The sequence below is a fragment of the Ochotona princeps genome, chromosome 12 (genome assembly GCF_030435755.1).
Source record: "Ochotona princeps isolate mOchPri1 chromosome 12, mOchPri1.hap1, whole genome shotgun sequence".
Taxonomy (NCBI): Eukaryota; Metazoa; Chordata; class Mammalia; order Lagomorpha; family Ochotonidae; genus Ochotona; species Ochotona princeps.
Genome location: NC_080843.1, coordinates 32,804,154 through 32,823,130, shown reverse-complemented (window position 1 = coordinate 32,823,130; position 18,977 = coordinate 32,804,154). Strand labels below are relative to the sequence as shown.

The window sequence follows — 18,977 nt, the reverse complement described above, 5'->3', positions numbered from 1 at the left end:
CTTGGCCAGTTAGGAAGGAGCTAAATGTAATATCAGATAAGCCAAGCCATATTGATCTGCTTTTGCTTGCTAGACGTTAATCTTATAATTTCATGCTGACTCAAAAAAAAGTCGATGATTTTAGTCCTAGAAGCTCTATTTCAGATAATAATCTTTATCTCAACTACATTGTATAAGATTGTCATTAGAATTTCATACAGAAGTACACATCTATTTTAATTTAAAAGTTATCTTCATTAATGTCTCTTCTGAAAGAAAATGACATTACCCATAAAAATTAATTTTTTCACATAGAAATAGATTTTTCATAAAGTATGAGAGAGAGAGGAAGAGATACCTTTTGAGCATACACATTTGAATGTGTTTCTTTGGATCATTTTCCATTAAAAACCAGTTGAGTAACATTCACTTATTATCTAAAACTTACATATGTGCTTTTAAAATGATGATCTATAAAAGTATGCTTTTATCCAATAGAATGAATAAACGTTTTGCATTATTTATAAGGGGGACAACTGGAGCATAGAAAATATCAACAGAGATGAGAGAGACAGAGAGAGAAACAGAGAAAGAGACACTTATATTTCACTGCCCAAAATGGCTTCATTGGGCTAGGCCAAAGCTAAGTTTCAGAAACTCTAGTTGGACCTTTCATATGGGGAGCAGAGGCCAAAATATTTGGACTAAAATCCATTGCTTTCTCGGTTAGAGGAGCACTAAATTTTAAATGGAGTGGCTAAGATTCTCAATGGCAATGTGAAATGTGCTGCCATTACACATTTGCATCAATCAGCGGCTTAATCTGCTCTGTGTGCCACAATAGTGTTTGCACAGCAGTGATTTTAAGAGGCGTACAAATGCTTATAATAATATATTCTTTCTTCCTAACAGAAGTTACGCTGTGAATTTTTAACATTAATGTCTATGTAAATATTAGCATGTCTGTTTAAATACACATCACACATACTCTGTGTGTGTGTATGTGAGAGAGAGAGAGAAAGAAAGAGACATAGGAGCATTTTTTTTTACTATACATTGTATATCAGGTTTATTTTAAGCAGCTTGATTACACATCAAGGCATATTTGGTATGGATCATTTTCATGCCAGTCATAAACTGAACACCTTACATTGAATACATGATAAATTCGTTCTCTAAAAATTCTACAGTGTAAGCTACCTTCAAGTTGTTCATTCATTTATGAAGGTTCAGGTTTGGTTCTCTGAATTGGGGAAAAATTGCAATTCATGATACCAAGAAATGAGCATAGACTTCTTGTCATGCAACATTGAAGTTGTGAATCTAACCTGAATATATAATGTGAGCTTCCTAAATTCATTGGCAAGTTCCTCTTTTATGAAATCACTGAAGCTCAAGGCTCTATTAGATACACTTGTTGACACATGGGTGCCTTAAAAATGTATCTGTTCACTAAAGAAAATGATAAAACAGAGCGTTTGCAGAGTTTAACTGTATTTGGAACCTCCTAGTTACATTATTCAACTTGCATTAGAAACTTCCAAGACCATGACATGAAGAATATACTTATAATTGCATGGCTTGTCAACACATGGGACATATGCCGGATTTGAATTTTTTAATTAGGCCCTGATCATTTATTGGAGCATTACTCTCTCTTATTAAGTTATTGGTTGGTGTCGGATGTTATTGTTGCTTCTCCCATTTTATCAGTAATAGTGCATTTTATATTGCAGCATTAAATTGAAACAAGGTGGACAAGAATGAGTTACAGTTCATTATTAAAGAGACAAGACTAGTAATAGAAAATATTACAGGCTAAGTTATAATGAATGGCTATGCTAGAAAAATATTAAGCTGTCACTTGGACTTACTTCTCAAAGGGATTATATATATAATATACATAATTATATATTTATGATAATAATAATATATATACATATATATATATATATATATAGAGAGAGAGAGAGAGAGAGAGAGCGAGAGAGAGAGAGAGAGCATGCTAGAATTGTCACACAGCTGTTATTTCAACACTGAACTACAGCCCTGGCTACTCTTTCTGATCCAATTTTCTGTTAGTACACCCAAGAAGATAGCAGATGATGGTCCAAGTACTTGCCAGCCATAGAAGGGAACAAGATGAAGCAAGATGTAGTTCCTGCTACCTGGCTCAAGGGAGTCCCACTTCAGGCCCCATGTTGTCAAGTCCTCACCTTGCATGCAAGACCAATTCATGTTCCAGCTACCCTGTTTCCCATTCAGCTCCCTGTTTGTGGCCTGGGAAAGCAGTGGAAAATGTCCCTAAGGCTTGACGCTTTGTACCTACGTGGGAGAACTCATAGAAGTTCATGGCTCCTGGTCTCTGATACTCAACTCCAGCCATTGTGGCCCCTTGGGCAGTGAATCAGCAAGTGGAAGATCATTCTCTCTGTATGTCCTATCTGTAAATCTGACTTTCCAATAAAAAGAAATAAAGCTTAAAAAAAGTGTCCCAGTTCTCAGCCAGTGCAGCCATCTGAGAAGTGAGTTATCAGATAGAAAAGGTCTCTTTCTTTGTGTGTATATGTGTCTCTGTGTGTGTGTGTGTTCCTCATATCTTACCCCACTACTCTGCCTTTCAAATAAATAAATACTTGTCAAATGAAGCAGAATTGATTGCTAAGGTTTGTAAGTCTTTGGATAAAAGTATGTATTTTTCATCTTTTTAACAAAACTAATAATTTGAAAAAGTCATGATTTATCCTCACCTAGATATATATCATGACAATACTAAACATATGCATAATAAAATGTAAATAACGGGATATAAGACAACTATCACCTATAATACTTGTTTTTTAAAAGGTTCATTTATTTACTTATTTTGGACAGCCCGATTTACAGAGAAGGAGAAACAGAGAGAACAATTTTCCATTTGCTGATTCACTCCCCAAGTGGCTGGAACAGCCAGAGCTGAGCTGATCTGAAGTCAGGAACCAGGAGCTGTTTCTGGGTCTCTCATGAGAGTGCAGGGTCCCTAGGCTACCATGTTGGGCCCCATCTACAATATTTTAATTTACATGTTTGCCATCGACTACTTTCAAAATTTAAAATTAATTCTATAAAATTCTACAATATCTGATATGCAATTCTGTGTCTGTGTTTCATGATGAAAACCTTTCACATTTTACTGTAATAATAGTAATAATAGTGCCATGAACTCTTTCATCTCAAGTATAAGGTCCTAATTGTTTCACCTGCTCCTCTTAATTTTTTAAATTAGTTTTTCTTTAAATTAAAACATTGTCTGGAAATGTACAATGTACAAGAGGACAGTGTGAGACAAATAATTAGCTGATAGATTCAGTATGTTTTCCTGGTCATCCAACAAATCTGGGCTTGCATTACACATTTCCATTTTGTATATTTGTAAAATTAGCCAATACCACTTTGGATTAAGTGGAAACAAAACTCTGTGTAGGTAGTATTTTTAGGTTTCTGAATGCTATAGAAAGAATGAGTGAAGAGGAAGCTTGCTACTTTGATTTGAAGTATATCACTTTTTCAAATTAGCAGAGTGAATTAAAACTATGGGATTAGTGCTTTTTAAAGACTAAAAATCACTGGAAGAGGAATAATCAGTTTATTCCATGTGCTCACAATATTTGTTTCAGCGATACTTTCTTAAATCTTGCTGTTTTAGATGGAAATTGAAACACTCTGTTACATCTGTACTTCTACTTGTTTTCTGAATATGTCACTTGACTTGTTGAACGATTCTGAGCAGGTATCTTGGAGAAACCTAATACAACAGTGTCTATGTGGTAATTTCCTCCAGTCTCAAAATGACGGAGTTCTTCTCTTGGTTTTTAATCCTAAAAATGATGCATTCTGCAGAAAAACAAACCTGTACTCCGACAATAGTAAAACAGAATACATATGGTATCTCATGTCTAGAAATAGCCACTTGTCCACTCAGACAAGACAAGTAATGATTTATATTTCAAGAATACATGGAAAGTAAGACCTGTAAGCAACCACAGTGACAGCGCCACTGCTAGCTCTTTTTATGTAGAGAGCTGAGTTGGCACTGTGGCTTCCAAACTGTGCAAAGAGGCTGGCACAATGGTACAGGCAGCTGATGCCTAGCCAGGGAACAGAAGCCCAACAGCACTGAAAATAATGCATAATGTGGACATGTTGACAGGAGCGGGAGATTTAAGCTACAAGCAAATGTCTGGAGGAATCCAAAGTAGCTTTAGGCAATGTCCATCCATTAACACATAATTAATGCTGAATAAATATTTACTCAACGACAGACCAACATTAAAGACACATTGTGTACAAGACTTACAGAAATAAATAGTAAAGCATATAAGCACAGAACGTGCTAGAATCCCAAGCAGTGAGGAAAGAAGGATCAAGGTTCATTGAAGATCAGGACGTGTTTACAACGGTGAGTCTTGGATTGCTTCTTAAATGAAGGGTACAGTGTACCCCAGCAACAGCAGACTCACGTTCCTTTTTCACAGACTGTTGCTCATGCTGAGCACCTGCTGGAAGTTATGAAACATTTATTGAATGAGGGAAGAAAGGAGAGATGAGATCAAGAAACTATCAAGACGTTAGATTGGCCTTGGGTTCCTTTTACAATGGTAAGACATTGCCACTGAGGGGAGAAATAGATGATGGTAAAACTGAGAACAAAAGTACCATTTGACTTCTAATCAGGTATAAATGTTTAAAGTAGCTGAGTGGACTGGGACTGACAGCAGCGACTCCAGTTAGAAAGTGACAGTGGTTCTACGAGGAATGACAAGGCTCTCATGACTGGGTAAGGGAATCTCCTTATATGCTGAGTCGCTGGCCTAAAAGTTAATTTTCTGTTTCCTTTCATAGCATTCGGTAAACGAATCTTCAGTGAGTATTACAGAAGTTACCTTAATTAAAGAAATTTTGCAACCCATATTTCATTCTATGAGGAATTTCTTTCTATTGTCATTTCGAAAAATGAGTTAATTATTTCTATTATGACATGCTTACCTGCTTGCCTGTTTGACAAAAAGTAGGAAAAAGAAGCTTGACTAAAAGTTTGGGACCAGTAAACTTTTCCATACTTTGTGACACTTCATAGTTAACTAAATTCAGTTACATGAAACTCTACATCATGTATATGTGTTCATAATAGAACTTATATCTGGACAGCCCAGGCATAATTATATTCACGTTTTCCAAAATTTTACAGAGAGGCTGTGAATTTTCAAAATCCTGTAACATTTAACAAATACTAAGTGACTGTCATATTTATAGTGTCAACTGATCTCTTTCTAATCTGGCATTCTATTTAAATATAAAACACTGAATTGATACAGTACTTTGAGAAATAGTCAAAGAGGAGTGAGTGAAAGAGATGATAATATCAGCTTAATGAAAATGCGTTACTCTTAAAGAATAAGATGTACTATTAAACATAGTAGATTATACAGAATAGACAATTTATGCAGCTAGTCACAAGGTAAAAATGAAGAGACTATTCTATGCTGTATCATCGACATATCATACATCAAGGATACAATCATGAATATGGATACATATATTCTACATAATACATAGTTAAGTAATTCTGCTATTCTATCAATAAGATAAAATCTCCCAGGGTGGCAAAGCCAAAAATCATACTTTTGAATTAATATTAGTCATAAACAGTGTCTCTATTTTTATATTTGTACAATTCTTTATTTTGAGAAAGAGAACCTGATACTCGTTCTAACTTGCTAGCATGACTTCAAATGCCAAAGAGAGTATGCAATATAATTCTAAATTTTAGTGATGAGTGTCACGAATTGGAAGACAAAGGTCAAAACTTCTGGCTTTCCATTCAATACATGGTAAATGATTTTCTTGAATGCAACTGTGTATTCAATAGTAGCATATTTCTCTAATGAATCTCCATGAACACATACATTTTTCCGGAAGGTGTGAAACAAGGGGAATATGTGTACACAGTAAAGAGAACATATTCACATAATGAGAAAATATTTCATATCAGCAAACATACTTCAATTCTTTCTGATTTTGTTAGACTAAAAAAATCACTATGACACTGGTAATTAGATTGTAAAAATACGGGTTAAAATTTTGTGCAATCGAAAGTATAGGAAAATATTCATGTATCATATTTCTGTGGTCTGTTCTCATTAAACAGAAATTTTCTTCACACTATGCGCTTTGAAGAAGAAGTTTTAGAATTCCTGCTAAGTGAAAAACACCCTGCTAGTGTAGCTGGATTCACATATGAATTGTGGGAATATAAGTAAGATTTATTTACTCAAAAATATTAAATTCTGTTGGGGAACAACATGTAAATACAAAGTCATAGGAAATATGGGCCAGATAGCTGAAAGTGTATAGAAAATTCATCCAACTTGTTCACTAATTTAAAACCACAGTAAAACAAAGGATGTTTTGAAATAGGGATACTAAGAATTTGAATTATTCTGGAAAATCAAGCAAGGCACCCGTATTTGAAACATTCTGTCTCCTCTGAAATTTCAGAAGACTAATAGGGAAGGTGGGCAATAATTGTGATTGTAGTAGAATTTCTCTCACTTCTTCAGTAACCATTTTAGTAATGTTCAAGTCCTCGAAGAAGGTAACTGTGGCTACTCTCATTTTTATTTCTGAGTATCTAACAGCTATAGCAAAATTTTGAAATATATAGTGAACTGACTTAATAAAAATTTATCTACTGCTGGAGATTTAGAAAGATTTGACACAAACTGTCAACAGTCAGAGTACCTCTAACACTGACTTTAAAGATTGTCAACACTCAACAGAGCTGGTCATTACACTCCTCTGTGTTGACTCCTGTTCATTGCCTTGGATAAGTGTGTATGTGTCTCTGTGTGTAAACACACACACACACACACACATATACACATATATACAGAGTGGGACACGTACTTGTATTCAGATTATTAGACTACTTCTTTATCTTACTACATACTGAAATCATATTTGGATAGTGATACTTTTATACACAAGGCTACTAGTAACAAAGAAAAATGATCATCCTTTAGTCTAGCACATTCACACTTACAGTTAAATAGATGATAGCAGATTCTTAATTTGTAAGTTAAAGAACGGAAATAGGTGATATAGAACCGAGTATAAGAAAATACATGTCAGAGATGCCAATACCATGAAATGAACAGAAAACAAATTAGTAAGGTGCTGAGATTGGTTTACTTTTTGAGATAATAAATATATTCGGCTTTATTATAAAAAGTAAGTGCGACAAATTCAGAATTCATATAAATATAGATATTTCATTTGTATTGTATTAAAACTCAAATCATTTGAGTTAGCACTTTGGAGAATTCACTTCAAGAAGATGGATGCGATTCAAGTTTTACAATTATTGATTGAAATACATGCCAGGAATGTTACGTCCTACTTTTGACCCAATAACAATGAATCACAAGGAAGCTTATTTTAATAGCTATTTTAAAATCACATTTTAAAACTGCATCCCACATGCCTCCCTTTCCTCAGGGCATTTTCTCAGGTTCAGAGACTATTGAATATTTTGCTTCTTCTAAGTATCTTTTCTTTTCAAAATCTATTTCATTTATTTGATAGGCAGAGTGAGGCGGAGGGTAGGGAAGAGAGAGATGTTTTCCATCTGCAGGTTCACTCTCCCACAGTCTTCAATGAATAGCGGTAGGCAAGGCCAACACCAGGTGTCTGGAAGTAACATCCTGTTCTCCCAGATTTGTGCTGGAGTCCCAAGCACTTGAGCCATTATTAGAACTGAAAAGTATTCTGGCTTAAACTCTTTCATTTATAGAGCAGAGCAACAAGATTACAAAAGGCTATGTAAGTTGTCCAGCATTTTTGAATGTATGACAGACTGGTAGGATGAGTTGAAACGAGGCTAAAAAATGATATATACCAAGTTATAAAAATAACAAGCATCTAGCTATCAAAAACTATTCTTGTAAATTAAATAATATTTACAAAATAAAAGGCAGATTTTCAGGATAGAGTACAGATTTTTTGTTTGGTAATATTTCTTGAATTATTGCAAATATACTCACTGAGAATATTTATAAAATTTTGCTGTTGGAATGATTATGACTTCATTTTGTAAATAATATACTCTTCGGAATAGGTTTACATAAGTGAAAAGAATAAAAGGCCATGGAGATTCAGAGGCATTTTAATTAATTTAGGATCTGACTTGTCTATTTAAAAATATCTTTATCCCCATTAGAGTTTCTTACTCTCTTTAGTGGATTCTCATAGATATGCTAAACTGTCTCATTAAAATATGAAAAAGTAAGAAAGTTAATAGAGAACATTTAAATGCATCTTAATTGAGTTTTAAATTAATGCCTACAATTTTTAATACTGAAAGAACATTACTATCTGCCTAGGAATCTCAAAAAATAAGCTAAATTTACCATCCATTTAAATGAAGAGGATGACCAATATTTGTTGGGATTCATGAGAGAAAAATGTCTATCACTAAGGCAAGTATAGTTTTCATCTTCAGAACATAAGCAAGTTCTTCAGAGAAGGCAAACAACATAAATAGCAAAGATGATGCATGTGGCATATATGGCAAACACTTGGACAAAACACGTTTTAATTGCTTGTTGTGAGATTGGCTGATTATTCTGCTAAAAGGTAAGGCAATACGGAATCCCACAATTAATTAAGGCAGTAGCTTTGAATTCAACCGTGCAGTGTGAAAAAGCTTTGTATTTGGGATTGGGCAAATCTATAATTGAATCTTGGCACTACTACACACAAATGGTGCACCCCACACAACTATTATGCTGTGTATGCTCTTCCTTTGTCCACTTATAAATATTGAAATATTAATTCCTGCACTGTAAAGCTACATGGGTTACAAGTGAGAATCAATGTGAAGGCTCCTAGGAGAGAGCTTGTCTGCATGAGTATTCTTTTATTTCTTTTTTTGGAAAATAAGCCCAGTTTTTTTTTTCCTCAGGGTCTTCTACAGTTTGGGCATAACAATATTATCATCATTTCCTGTGGTAGAAAAGAAACCTCTAGTACGTATATGTTAAGCCTTTGAGCTCGGATAGCATCGATCTCTTGCCAGCAGCTTACTTTTAATATTTGAGAACTTTAGACAAGGGTAAATATTTCTCCCTCCCAGTTTTGTTGGTGGTGGAAATTACAACTGAAAGGAGAGTCAGCGTTACTGATGGCCATTTGGCTTTAGAGTGGAAGAGTCAGAACAAGCTAATAGAAAAGCATATTGATTGTTCTCCTAAGGTAAGATATGCAACTAAACCTGTTTTATTCAGACACATACTAATAAAGCCACTTAAATTTTTAAAGAATGAAAATAGAATTGCAGTTCTGACTCCATATTTATTCTAGAGAAGGCTTTTGTTAAAAGTAATAATAAAAGAACTAAAAAATAAATCAAGTTGGGATAGTGAATAAAATGCCTCCTAGAGTAAAGCAAAACATGTATCTATTCAAACATACAAAAATCTTTAAATCATTTAGTTTTGATCAGGTGGGGAAAGCAGCCTAATAGCCAGGGATATTATTAATTGTCTTATATTTTCTATTTTATAACTTTACTATGAATTATCAGAAAATAGCTATGATGAATGAATAAAAGCTTTTCATAGTGTGTAGTTTTTTTTTTGAAGATTTATTTATTTTTATTGAAAGGCGGATATACAGAGAGGAGAGACAGAGAAGAAGATCTTCCATCCAATGATTCACTCCCCAAGTGACCACAATGGCCAGTGTTGCACTGATCCAAAGCCAGGAGCCAGGAATCTCCTCCAGGTCTCTCAAGTGGGTGCAGGGTCCCAAGGTTTTGGGCCATCCTCGACTGCTTTTCCAGGCCACAAGCAGGGAGCTGGATGGGAAGTGGGGCTCCCGGGATTAGAACCAGCGCCCATATGGGATGCTGGCGTGTTCAAGACGAGGATTTTAGCCGCTAGGCCACCGTACCAGGCCCCGTAATGTAGTATTAACTACTGGCATCAATAATTCCATCAGCACAAGGGCTCCATACTTGGCCATGCTTAGCACGAATCCAGACCAGTGTAGAATGACTTATCCGGTTATAGAATAGGTGTTTTTCATCATAGATCATTTAAGAAAAAGTTGCATCTCTGGAAGTATTATTCTACCTTCATTGTTCACTTCTAATTATCAGCTAAATACATTAGTTTTGTTAAAAAAAAAACAACACAAAACTTTGTGTACCTTCATTGTGGCATAGGACCTGAAGAAACTGCCTATAGTACTAGTATTTCTTAAAAGTGACGATTCATGTTCTGCCTGTTGCATTTCTGATCCAGTTCCTGATACTGGGCCTCCTGCCACCCCACTGGGGAACCAGTTGGGGATCCAGGCTCCTGGTTTTAGCCTGGTCCAGCTTAGGCTGCTGTGGTCGTTTCGGATTTTGGGGAATAAACCTCAAGTGCTGTCTCTCTCTTTCTCTCTTTCTGACTTCCAAATAAATAAGTATTTTAGAAAAAAAAGAAAGCAAAACAAAAAATATAATAACTGCAGCAGCTCTGATTCTCAAAGCCACGGTGAAGCCTGTTGACCAATTCTAGTTAGACAGCAGATTATTAACAACCAAAGAGTCGGGAAAAAAAATGAATCCTTAAAAAGAAATCTCACTAAGCGGTAAATCACAGTTAAACAATACATTTCCAAGCTCAAAACTGTATGATCATCATTTATTCAGAGCTGTCAAGTGCTGTTCAATTGTGGCTTCCTCTACAAAAATAAAGCATACAGCTTTATACATTTTCATTTGCACTCATAAATAGCAGAGGTTGGTGACAGAACCCAATCACTATTATTGGGTTTATATTTCCACTGGAAGAAAAAAACATGAACCATTTGATCGACAGTTAAGATGAAATGCTAATCTCATGTGGTTTTTTAGTTATTGAAGGATCTGTAGAACCAATTAGATGTTAAAAATATTCACAAAACACACAACGTTAATTGAATATACAGCAAATATAAAGCTGTGAAATGTATTATAGATTTCAACTAACTCAGTCATGTGGTTTCCAAGAGGCAAGGGGAACAATCTAATGGATCCCAATAACTTTCCCAAGGATTTCAATCGTTTGGTTTGGTTTGGTTGTTGGGACCTGAGCAATGGCTAGGTTGGCTAATTATTCCCTTGCAAATGCTGGGATCCCATACATATAGTGGTATGAGTCCTGGCCGCTCCACTTCCCACCTAACTTTGCTTGCGGCCTTGGACAGCAGTAAAGGATAGTCCAAAGCAATTTGCCAGAATGCGCTGAGGAGTCTTGCTTCCTTGGAAGTCTAACAGTGAAAATTAACAACAGTATCAACACAAGGTTTCTCAGTACCATCTTACACGTGAAGGAAAAGCATAAGCTTCTGAAGGCACTGTGGAGACTGTGTGTCATGATAAGGTTATTTGTAAAAGCAAAGCCCTGGTTCAGACTGAACACTTCTAACACATCCACGAAAATGTACAAGAAAGCTTTAATGATCACTTTCTAATAAATATAATTTATAAAATGAAAACTGGCCTTAATCTGTGAAAACATTTAAGATACGTTGTATTACTTGAGGCTCTAGACGAATACTCTATGGTTGTTTTACTGTATCTTTACTTGGATAATTCTTCTACCTTCTGGATTTAGTTGTGTATCTTCCTGTCCAATGTGTCTCCTTCCACCCACTCAGATTGAACTTTCTGACCCTCTTAGCTTTGTAACATCCCGTGCTTGCCTGTTTTTATCACTTAGCATTTGGCATGAAGACTGTTAGTTTCCCCGTAACAGGAAAGACATCTTTATTCTCTAATTGAACCAGCATATTTTTTCAAACCGTTACCATGCCCAGTTCAGAAAATGAAATAGAGGCATAAAGCAATCATTTAATACACAGATTTTCCACTTGTAATTCAATTTTTGGCTTTGCTTACCCTAAACAATAGGTATGTGATCAACTGGTGGGCAAGGCCATATTAGAAGTCTCTTATATTGCCAGGGCGGAAGCTATTCATTCTGTTTAAAAATATATTAATAATGGTCCTTCCCTCTGAAAGGTTGCTATCTTCATTTGAACAGAGTTGAAACATGATATTTGACTTTTTGTAGTCAGACTAGAACCAAATGGCAGCAAGATGAAAAGAGAAAAATGAAAAACTTTGGCTCCAATGACATCATTAAATTGCTCTTAACCAATTCTGAAATTGAATCTGGTCAAAGTTCTTGTTAAGTAAACAAGAAATAATGTTATAGTTGAGAGAAACCTAATATTGTTTGCATCTATCTTTGATAAGAGAAGCACTGCAGTTAAAAAATCTATAATAAAATGTCTATTAACATTCCAAATATCTATTAATATTAGCCACATTAACTAGATGTCAATATAACTTAAAGATTTATATCTATTCTCCTAATATAAGAGTTTGGAGCCATAATAATTACAATTTCAGGATTAATTGAATTGAACTTTTGATTTATTAAATTATCTAATGGATGCAGCAGGAATGTCCTTATTGACATTGTTATAAAGTCAAATCCTTATTAAGGTTGACATGTCATGTGAAGATATAATATTTTAAGTTTTCCTCTGCTGAAAAGTTCTGTTTGTAGGTCCTTTCAAATGAAATATATTTTGCATGATCATAGAGAAAAAAAATGAAAAAAATGTGTTGTATGGAAACAATGATAGATATAATAGGCACAAGCCAATATACATTGCATTATTATCTGTTTTAAACCAACTTTCCGGATGTCATTTACTTAATTTTATCAAAAAAGGATGGTACTTGACTCAATTCTCACTACTACCAATATTTCTTAATGAAATAAACATAATTATCTCTTTCTTTACTGCTTAAAAATAAACATGATTCTTGTGTCCAAAGCCTGTCATAAGTTTACAACTGTGTTACAGAAAGAAGAAAAATACTTTAGCAATACTGATCTCATTAGAACTAATAAAGAAATGTCTAATAAAACTGTTAGAAGTTTAAAGTGTAAAATTATAATTTCACTTAGAAATAAGCAATACACAGAATTTTAAGCAAATACATTCATCTTATAAATGATAAAATTGAAATTGATAAACCACTATCTAAAACTGGAATACAGACAAGATTCTCAAATATTTTAGTGTCAGAAGCTAGTGAAACTCTTTGAGAATACTGAGGACTCAGGAGTGGGGTGTTATTGCAATGCGGATTATGTCAAAACTTAAAATGCCCACATGCCACATTGGAGTACAAGTCTGATCCCCATTTTCTCCACTTCCAGCCATGTTTCTTGCTGGGCATCCTGAAAAGCAGCAGATGAGAGGTTCAAGTGCTTAGATACCTTATCACACGGGTGATCTAGATGAAGTCCTAGGCTCCTGCCTTTGGCCTACCCTAGCCCTGATTATTGCAAGCATTTGGAATGTGAACCAGAGGATGGAATCAATCACTCTCTCTCCCCCGCCTCCCCCTCCTTGTGTGTAGATGTGATGGGGTGGGGGAAGGCCTGGAAATAAACTGGATGAAGGCAAAGAAATAAATGTTGAAAGGTTACTGAAGACTCTAAAGAACTACCTATCAGTATTTATTATGCTGGAAATTAAAGCAAAAATCTTTTTAAAATATTAGAATACAAAAAATAATGGGATAAGTGATCTTTGGAACATACATGAGAACATAGTAGAAAAGGAGGAAATAATTTTCAAACTGTTGTAAAAACACATTTGAACTTCCAATCCCTCAGGAGTCCCTAGATCTTACTTTGAGAACTATTGGATTATTATACTAGAACAACAATCTTGGGGCAAAATGAATAGACCAAGGTTGCTGGAAGGCACACTGTTTTACAGGCAAGTATACACAAAAATAATTGATTTAAGAAAGAAACCTATATTTTAAGCAAATGCCTGCAACATGCAAAATACTATTCTGGTTCAGTTTAAAGGTGGCGATGCTTTTGGGTATATTAACTATCATGAAAACTACATGACAACTCAGTTATCTAAAAGCAGAAAATCTGATAAAATTTAAGACTTGCCTTGAAGTCAATTTTATCTCTTAGAAAGTACACATAAATAGAAGTACTATTTACTCCTGGCTTAATTCTGATAAGTAAGGAAAAAACTGATGCCTATTTAATCTTTGATCCAGGTATTGCAAAATACCTGATGCTTGCTTATAAAGAAAAGAAGTTTATTTTTTTTCTCATAGATTAAATGTGGCACTGAAGTGGATGATGTGTTTACAATCTTTCAAATTTATCTACATTATTTTATTAACATCTGGGAACTAAAAAACATCATATCTTTGCTTGTTTGTTGATCTTGAATGGAGTTTTTTCTCCTTTGAATTCATTGATGTGTCTACTATATAATCTGTCAATTACGATTTTCATGTGATTTTAAAGTAGAAAGTGGAATTTTCATGTGGAAAACTCCTGCTTATCCCAATAATAATTTGTGAAACTAGATGCAAAGTTCAGCCTCTTTTCATTTATCTGCACCTTGCATGGTATTTAAATGTCATGTTTGGTGGGGTGGAGTGGGCAGTGTTATTTAAGCTATCACCTGGGACTCCAGCATCTTACATGTGCATCTGTTTTGCTCCTGGGTGCTCTATTTTCAGTACAATACCATGTCAACACAATTGGAAAAGTAGCAGAAGCTGTCTCAAATGCTTGAGATCCTGCTACCCATGGAATTACAGGTTCCCTACTTTCAGTCAGGCCTGGCATTCAACATTCCAGCCAGTTGGGAAATTAACCAGTAGACTAAAGATATTTTTCTCACTAACTCTGTTTTCAAATAAATAAAATCTTTAAACATAATGGTATGTTTTATATGATACAATTGTTTTAAAGTAATGTATCGATATTTCCTTTCATCATGAGTATCTAGTAAAGATGAGGCAATCTATTTCATCAAATGCATTACTTCTAAATCAATCCTAAAACACAACAAAATCTAAAGGAACTCATATTACCTGCTTATTGTTCGATGCATTGTTCTATTATCTCACCCCCACCTTGAGCACTCTACTTATTATTCCCTCATTATTTTTCTTCACTAATCGACCACAAATTTAACCTAGCAGTCAGTTTCCAAGATGTTGTCATACAAAGCTGCCACGATAGCAACATGTGCATTACAGCTTACAAGTGCATCTTCATCCTCCGAGACACTTAACTGTGATTCACCAATCCACTGCACAAAGCACATACCCATCCACACATTTTGCTTATGTATGTTTGTGCTGGCCAGAATACTTGGAAGAAAAGATCTATAGATCTTTTGAGCCTTAAACAATTAGAACGATCTAAGGAAAGGATGCCAGGTTTCCATCTTCTCCAATTCTGAAGGAGCAAGGAGATGAGTAAGCTACAACTACATGGCTATGCAAAGTGAATCATCTTTGACTGTCATGAATGATGTGGCTTCACTTAGTCCTTATAGAGGAATAAAGATTTTTTCTCTTTTTCATGATAAGTTTTTTTTTAAACGTAAGATTTACTTATGTACTGGAAAGTTAGAGCTACAGAGAGAGAAGGAGACACACCAAGAGAGTGATCTTCCATTTTCCAGTTTACTCTTCCAGATGGTCACAATGGATAGAGCTGGATCAAACTGAAGTCAGGGGCCAGAAACTGGGTCTCCTACCTGTGAGTCTGGGACCAGACACTTGGGTCCTTTTCTGCTGCGCTTCCAAGCCTCTAAGCAGGGAGCTGGATCAGAAGTGTAACAGCCAGTATATAAACTGGTGCCCATAGGGGATGTTGGCCTCATTTGAGAAGTTTTACTAGCTGTGCTAAGACACTGCACCTGATCAGTGTTTTCTTAAGTGAAGACATAATCTAGACATAAGAGTTTTAATAATAGGATCTATCCAGGATAGGTTTGCTTTCCAATAAACAATCTGAGTGAGGGCCTTACACATAAGGTGTAGGTTGACCATGGAGATTTGGTATGAAATGAGTTAGGGGACGTGATGTTACAGAGAGATTATTTCAATACATAGGCAAATCTTCCACCGTTATGTTGTCAGGGTGTTGTTTTTTTGAGGAAGTTAGCACATTGTCTTGCTATTGGTATGCATGCATGGGGATAGAGAAAGGTATAATTTGGTTCCCTCGAGAAGAGAAGAGAAGAGAAGAGAAGAGAAGAGAAGAGAAGAGAAGAGAAGAGAAGAGAAGAAAAGAGAAAAGAGAAGAAAAGAGAAGAAAAGAGAAAGGAGAATGGCTTCTTCAAACAGTGGAAGCCTTGGATTAAGTATCAGGCTAATGCAGTGGAAACACACAGGCTTTGGCATCGAAGGAACTTGCTTTGCTTTGTTTTGACAAGCAGCAGCTGTGAGACTTGCGTGAGTTTTAATTAGACTGGTGCCCTACGCCCCAGAGTTTTCAGCTAAAAAGCAGGATGACTACATACACTAGATGACTACATACACTTTACAGAATTTCTGGAAAGTTGCAGGCAACATTTTTGACAATGTATAAAGTGCTTGCATAAAATACTTCTGTAGTTATTAAGCTGCAAGCAGACACCAATATATATAAAAAATTAATATTTAGTGCATCCTTTAAATTTATGGTCTATCCTGGCTCCTTCCTTTCATTACATAACATTATCTTCAAAAAATGATTATAACCTGTTATCCATCCATTAAAATATTGTAGTGTAGGAACTTTATAGCACAAAGTTGGCATTTGGTGCAGCACTTAAGATCCAGCTGGTACACCACATCCTCCTTGGTAAGCAGTACGTAATACTGCCAGTGCCTAAGTGCCTGCCACGCCGTGGACGACTCAGACTAAATTCCTGGATTCCACTCTTACAGGCACCTGGGGAGCAGATCTGTGGATAGGAGTTTTGTTTGTATTGTTTAGTTTCTTGTTGGCTGTCTACTTTTGTCTGTCCCTCTAAATCTTCATCTTTGAGACTCTCCATAAATAAAAAATAACTACAGAAATATTTTCATGAGATTAATCATTGAAAAAGAAATCAGAATCACAGCTAAGGTCCATTTAAAGTGAATGTTAAAGTCTTAATATTTCAGTATTTAAAGCTTAAACTGTATCAGCTTAAACTGACCATGCAGATGACAGTAAATCACCAGGACCTGTGATGAATACATGGCAGCATTACTTGAGTGAAGCACTAAGAATCATAATACACATACACATTGATTCAATATAGGTTAAGACGTTGTAGGTTCTGTATGTGTTCATTTCACATTGCTGTTTTCATCAAAAATCTCTGAGATTGTTAGTTATAGAAAAATGTCTATTTTTCCATGATTCATCAAAACCATACATAGTGGTTTGGAAAGAAGCACCTAAGGGACACCTAAAGAATACAATGGCTTACCAAAACAGAGTTTATGTGCTCATCTCAGAAACACGACACACAGCTACTTACAGCCCAAAAGACACTTAAAAAGTGTTAGGGGGTAAAACCTTTCCACTGGAGCAATGTCCTACCTGTAAAAGACTTTCATCCTTTCTCCTTGGAGGTGGAAAAAGGTATAAAGTATAAAGTGCTAATGATGCTAACAAAACAATGAAAAAAAAAACAGGCAGCAGTAAACATGTTCAAGCATAAAATATCTGAGAGAGAAGACATATCTGCGGAAGGCCGACGCTTGCTCCAGGACAGCGTCTCTTTCTTCTGCTCTACGTTCACTCTTGCATGCTAAACACTACATTCAATAATGGACACAGGTTCAGATGCTCGAAGAGAGGGACTTTATTATTCTAAATTTATTCTACTACTCTGTGATAAAGGGGGCGGTTGTGTGCCCTGTCTGTGGACAGCATTCGTTTCATCCTGGTCCTGTTGGGGAGGAATTGCTCTCTGGTGCTGCTTTTGTATCGGTGGTTTTCATGCAGGTAGGACCTACTTAAAATCATCAGAATGTATCACATTTACACGACTTCACTGATGCAGACACAGGTTTCATGGAAGCATTGTCCTTATTTTGTCCCTTCGAACCATGACATGCACACATTGCTAGCATTTCATATTCAGATGTAATGTTGAGCTTTCACACCATCCCCCAATTTTAGTATTTCTAATATCCCTAGCTAGCTAAATGAAAACAGTATACTTTTGTCAAGTGATACGGAAAAAAAATCTGAGATTACTCTGTTATATCCCTAAATTACATGTTCTTATTTAAAATTTTTTTTTAAAATCAAAATAGACTATTGTATTTTAGTATTTTAAGCATTGCTAAAGAATATAAAAGCATGGTCACTAGGCCAAAAAAGGATTGTGTTATTGAAACAGATGATAAATAATTAGAAGTTAAGAGGGTCCTTTGTTAGCAGGTGGTCAACAAAAAGTTGAGAATGGTTAGAAAGGGATCATCCCCATTTGCTGTTTTCTTGGCATGAACCAGAGAATTTAAAATGCCGGTAACATGAAAATTCTTTTTTGCTGGATATATGTCAGCATACACTGGGAATAATATGAGACAGAACAATGGGAAAAATATGCCTTATTTTCTTAAAAATTGCAAAACTTAGAAAAAAGTAATTATGCTCTTTCACTTCAATCTGTCTTGCTTTTATTAAATAGGAGCATGCACTATATACTTCTAGATAGCTCACTGTGAATGTCCAATTGTTTGGGTGTTGCATAAAACAAGACACACGCATATATTTTCTCCTTTTCCTATCCTGCTTTCCAATAATCTCCAATTTTCTCTTCCTTTTGTTTCTTGTAGTCTTAGTTTTTCAAAGTGTAATTCTGGAGGTCATATGCACAAAATTATTGAAGAGGCTCAAGTTCAGTGGCATTAAATGGTAAACAGTCTCCTGCTTCAAAATTACTACTTCTGTTTCACTTGATAAATTTCAGCCTTTTTTCAAAGTTTTCTGAAAAAAAAAATACATATATTTAACTAAAGTTAAGGACGAAAATCTTTCCAGTTCTGAAGTTACAGAAATGTATTTAAGAGGTTCTGTGAGGGAAAG

The 18,977-nt window shown here is 35.3% G+C and overlaps 1 protein-coding gene across 1 annotated transcript in view; it reads right to left on the bottom strand.

Annotated features, from left to right (window-relative positions):
* The window catches only part of LOC101526771 (protocadherin-9), a 549,048-nt gene that overhangs the window by 103,032 nt on the left and 427,039 nt on the right, over nt 1-18,977 (bottom strand). The window lies entirely within an intron of this gene.